The sequence below is a fragment of the Triticum aestivum genome, chromosome 5B (genome assembly GCF_018294505.1).
Source record: "Triticum aestivum cultivar Chinese Spring chromosome 5B, IWGSC CS RefSeq v2.1, whole genome shotgun sequence".
NCBI classification, from domain to species: domain Eukaryota; kingdom Viridiplantae; phylum Streptophyta; class Magnoliopsida; order Poales; family Poaceae; genus Triticum; species Triticum aestivum.
The window spans coordinates 550,066,334-550,072,009 of NC_057807.1; the positions used below are offsets into that span (position 1 = coordinate 550,066,334).

General features: G+C 44.4%; 1 pseudogene; it reads left to right on the plus strand.

Annotated features, from left to right (window-relative positions):
* Window positions 1–1,306: 1,306 nt before the first annotated feature.
* Window positions 1,307–5,333, plus strand: LOC123115013 (probable protein S-acyltransferase 19; annotated as a pseudogene).
* Window positions 5,334–5,676: the final 343 nt, after the last annotated feature.

Genomic DNA, 5,676 nt, shown 5'->3' on the forward strand with positions numbered 1-5,676 from the left:
CTTGAACAAGTATTGTATTGTATCATGAATTCATGACTAATGTAGTAGCAGAAGTTAAACATAGCTTCATGCATCCGTAGGTTATGGATACTCCAAGGAAGCATCATCAGGTGCACGAGCAGCCTGTACAATCCGACATCTTGATCGAAGCAACATCCTTCCCAATACCTCGCAATCCGATTACGCTTCACCTCATGCGGTAAACATATCTTGAATCCATATACCATCGGAGAAGAACACAATGGAGGATGTAGATAATACTATTGGTGGCTAGGGTGTTTATTCTATTGCATGTGGTGGCCAGGATGTTTGTGCTATGCATTGCAGGACATGTTGTACCCTGGGGGATATATATAGAGAGCTAGGGATATAATGGCCATGTGTAGACCTCGCTATAAACCAGAATGTACAACCCGTTGGTACAAACCTGAATGTCCTGGCTTGTAGAGATCCCAACCACCTCCATCCATGACATAATTGATTCACCAACTGGCATTGAGACACCCTCACAAAAGGCAAAAGGAAAATCCAAGAGGCAATAAAATCAGAGGATACTTCCGTAGAACCCCACGGCAAGAATGTTTAGCCGTCTCAAAACTGATGTGAACAATAGATGACGGTAGCATCCACAACCCTTGGGGCTACACCTCTATACATCTCTCCTATAGAAGAAACACCGACCTATCTTCAGAACACGCTTTCCAACCTAATTTTTGGTATCATCACCGTAGTATAATAGAGTAATTGAGTTTAAGTGGGGGGTTTTTATATAAGGAGAAATTTATATAATTTTTCCTTGTTGATAGAAAGAAAGCTAGTTTAAGATGAAAAGGAAGTGCTCGTGGATGTGGATGTGAGCAAAATGATGCATGCCCCCTTTGCAATCAATCTGTTGAATCTTTTGGGCATATTTTCTGTCGATGCCTCTTCTCCGTCGAAACCTGATTTAAGCTCAGCCTAACGCGCATTGACTTAAGCTCTATCAAGAAAAACGCCCTTGGAATCATCAATGAGTAGTGGATCAACGTCGCTACTATGAACCAAAAAAAGATCAGAAGGAAGTAAGATAACTTTATGTTTGATTAATGTTAGTAAACATTGTTCATGGCACCTTTTCATGATCTTCGCATGCACTGCACATAGTGTGACCCTTTCCATACACTTGTTGAAACAAATTGATGCCTAAAATATTAATCAAACATTGTCACCCCCTTCGCCGCCATTGCCCCGCCTCGGCCCGCTCCGGTCCATCTTCCCTGGCCATTCTTCGCCGCCATGAAGCCTCCAGCCGCCCCCGTCATCGTGGATGTCGCACCCGCGCAATCCCCTCCGGCAGATCTCGTCGCTGGCCATGTCGCCCCCGCCATCTCTCAAGGCACCACCGTGCCTGTTCGCAAGCGGCAGGGCAATGTGGTCATGCAGGGCGGAAATCCTACTATCCCCACCGGGAAGGCAAGGGCGCCAGGCGCCGCCACCTCTGCGCGATCTGCCTGACCGTGCCGGAGAAGAAGGGCAAGGTTTCGACCGTGAAGCACAAGAAGTCTCCTATGAAAAGGCCGGCGACTTCATCCTCTTCCTCCGCCGTGGCAAGAGGTACCCCGACGATGCCCTTCAAAGGTGTTGCTTCCACCGCAAGCGAGGTGTTCGACGAAATGGTCGGAAGGTATGCTTCTTTGATTTCTTCTACTTGCTTTGGTTTTCGCCATTGCGGTAGCGCGTGACTTAATGACACTCACTGTAGCGCCGATTCGAACGATGCCACTGCCAAGTTCGTCAACTTGTTGGACACCAACAACAACAGGAGTTGGAACCAGTGTTGCTGATGCTTTAAGTGCGCTCGGCGATGCTTTCGTTGCCGGAGTTGGAACAAAGTGCCGGTGATGGACTCGGAGGCGGCGATGGCATCGATGGCGGTACTGCGGAGTGAAGATCATGACGACGGGTGAAAAGCGACCAAGATGATGATGGATGTGGTCATTGCTTTTGCATGATGTCCTTTTGTGTTTGTCGTAGAAAACTATGCTTTTATTTGCGTGCGAACTATGTTTTATTCTTCGAGTTTGAACTCAATCGTCGGAATCGTTGTCAAATTGGCTACTCTGGGTTTTCAATTGGCAGGCCGATGCGGCCTGTGAATATACTGTTTAACGGGTCGGCTACGCGGTGTCTGCTCGGCCGCAGCCTGCGTCGGCCCGCAAAACCGTGTTTCACGACCAGCAAACTAGTTTTGCGGGTCGGCATTTTATGGGGTCTACTAGAGATGCCTTAATGTAGTAGTCAGGTCCTCCTTTTATGACTCAAGGGCATAAGGGCTATAGTGATCTATACCTGACTCTGACAGAATAGGACAAATGCATTAAATGATCCGTTGGGTGTCATCCTCTTTTGGCCTCCTGTAACAAACGCTTTTGGCCTCAATAGTTCTTTCAAGTTCGTACATTGACAGGCTTGTTTCACAAATTTTACTGATTCCTAATATTGTTTTGACAGGTCGTTGCGATTACTGTATTCTTCCTTCTGGTGTTTGCATTTTATGCCTTCTTTGCACCATTTCTGGGAACGCAAGTCCCTGAGTATGTTGCGGTAGGCATTTATACTCCCATGGTAAGTCTTAAAAAGTCTCATTGTTTTTTATGTCTTTTTGATCATCTGCAGAGAGTTATCTTGTGGTATCATGAAACATCATTTCCACTCTTCGCATGCATTGACAGTCTTCATCCTTTAGATCGGGTGCACAAGTTTTAATCCTGCTGATCCTGGTATCATGGTAAGGTTTGAGGATGGTTGTGTTGATGTACCTGCCAACAATGATGGATTGGCAGGCATAAACTTGCCCCAGAAAGCAAACAACGCTATTTGAACACACTCCCCAAGATCTACTTGCGGAAGCTCTCTAGATGGCCATCCTAATCAAAGAGGTACATCTGTAGGGGAAGCAAACATACATGTGAGCTCACAACTACCAAAGAAAAGATCAAGATGTTTCCACTTTGGTGGGCTCGTGTGTGCTTTATTTGTTAAGGAGGACTGCCGGAAGTCTGATGAATCAGAGAAACAAGCTATTGGCGAAGAAGCTCTGTTTTGCACATTATGCAATGCTGAGGTATGCTTCTTTAGCTTTTGGCTATGCAGCATGCAGCCGAATAGTCAATTTGGAGCATAGGCACATTGCGCTCTTTTTTTAAGTTAATTTTTTTATTGACTTTTACTGCTTGAAAACATCCATAATTTTGTGTAGATGCACATATGGAAGTGTAGTATAACTTTGCAAAATTTCATCAATTTACGTGTTTGTACGTGACATATAAAAAAAATAGACAAATACGTATTACCTATATTATTGTTTCGTTTATACAATAATATTATTATGGTTGCACATTATTTTTACCTTCTGGAAGTGCAACTATTACTGTTTAAGATCCATGAATTAACTTCTTAGCTGTTGGGCCTGTCATTGGCTTACTACTTACCTATAGTGCTTGCATGTTGGACCTAATGTATACTAAGCATTACTCACCGGTTCTTACTTTTTAGAACAAGTCTTGTTAGCCGATAATTAACTGAATTCTGATATTATTATGTCCAGGGTATATTCACACTTCTGTCATTAGTGGCATGCATACCTTTAGGAGAACTTTTCTTCTTCCACATGATATTGATCAGAAAGGTTTGCCTCACACCTCATACTTGAAATGTACTCCATCTGTAAACTAATATAAGAGCATTTAGATCAATGTTTTAAATAGCGGGCTATGGAAAATAGCGGCGGGCCTCCAAATCAGCTATAGCGGGCTATTTGTGAAGGCGACCATTTAGCGGCACCCTGCTGAAAAGGCCGTAACTGGCTATAGCGGAGCTATAGCCGGCTATTTAAAACTATGATTTAGATCACTTCATTAGTGATCTAAATGCTCTTATATCCGTTTACAGAGGGAGTAATACATAGTGGGATGTTTATCTTGCTTTCTTAGCTAGGTTCCTTCTTTAATTCTCTATGAGGGGATCTCAACCTATGGTTATGTGGTTGCAATGAGAGCTATGAGTGAGGGGATTCCAGAGGACGAGGAGGGAGCAAATATCATCTATTCCTCCTCAAATTCAGCAACAACTGGATTCAGTGCTGGAAGTTCTCCTGGCCTTCACCACAAGGGTGCTAGGTGTACACCTCCAAGAATAATTATGATCAGGTAAGCTGCCTATGTAAATTGCAAGATTTTTGAAAGTTTAATCATGACTCTCAGCTGGAAAAAAATTATTTATATTGTTTGAGACAATTGTAAGACAATTGTAAGACTACTGAATTTAGTTGTGCTGAAACTTTCAACCAGGATGCAGTGATTCCACATTTGGACCCTGGGATGGTTCCTTCAACCGTTGATCCTGATGCTGCTGGATACGCTGAAAGAGCAAACAAAGCCAAGAAGCCATTCACGATCGGTGCGCGGATCCTTGCAAAGCTGGACATAAACGAGGTGACGAAAGTTCAGGAAAAACCTTGGGCACCATCCTCTGTTTTCCCACCAATAGATGTCCGCCATGGACATGAAGCTGATATTAGCTCCAGTGGCAATGCCAGCGTCAAGAGTTGTATGAGTATTGATTACAGCGGTACATAGGAATTGAGGAGTGAGATGAGGCCGTCTCCTCTAAATACCTCATATCCATAGAGTCTTGCAAGCCAGGATGCTATGAGACTGGCACACAGACTGCAAGCAGTTTAAGCAGCCTGGTCCACATCCACAAGCTTACCCCTCATGCTAATTTTTGTGCAGCACCTCATCCTGGTCCACCTCCTGAAAGGCCTGCGCCAGGGATTACAAGGCCACCTGTTCCTACCACATACATAAGTAACAAATCCATGTTCCAATCGGCCATATCATATGTGAGAGAGAACCGAAGAGTCTCTATTGTCTGGGATCAAGAGGCTGGTCAGTACGTGTCAATGCCCATGCAAACAACAGGAAATAGACCCGGAGTTGAGCTGCCTGTAAGAAACCCAAGTTTCTTGGCGAATCCAAGTGAAGAACCAGGAAACAACCAGGAAACCATGGGAGAAATCTTGCAGATGCGACCACAACTCATCATCGATTCCTTCGGGCCAGCCGGCTGAGAGATTGATGTACACATGCCAATCAGTATTCTTTGGTGGGCCAATCTTGAGTACCGCCAAAATAAATGCAGAAAGGAATGAGGCTAGCACAAGAGTGTGTCCTGAGGGAAGCAGAGATCCCAACTCCCACCAGCGGGACATCCGTGGCGAGAAGCTCGGACATGCTCATGCCCGTTGTTTGAGCCTAGGAATTTCTAGAAGAACCTGCTTTGTTGGCAAGTGACTTTTACCTTCTGTTTTACTGTTCTCTATGTCGTCTGCTCAAGTGCCACCATGACGGTGGGGGTGAAAATACAAAGAACTGCTGAAACGGTTGCTCCTTCGGGGCAGCAATGATACAGAGACGTTCATGATCTTTAGAGCTTTATAGTGAGCAAGGATGGCGCTAACTTTGTTTGATGTTTACGAACTGACTGATATATGTTGTTGTTTTTTCTTTCACGTGCGTTAGGAGTTCAGTTGTTTGATGCGCTTGATAGGTAGTAGAAGAGTGGATTAAACTGTTCTTGATGTGTAGAACCTTTTGATTTGCAGCTGACTTTGTTCACATTGCGGACTTTGGAGTG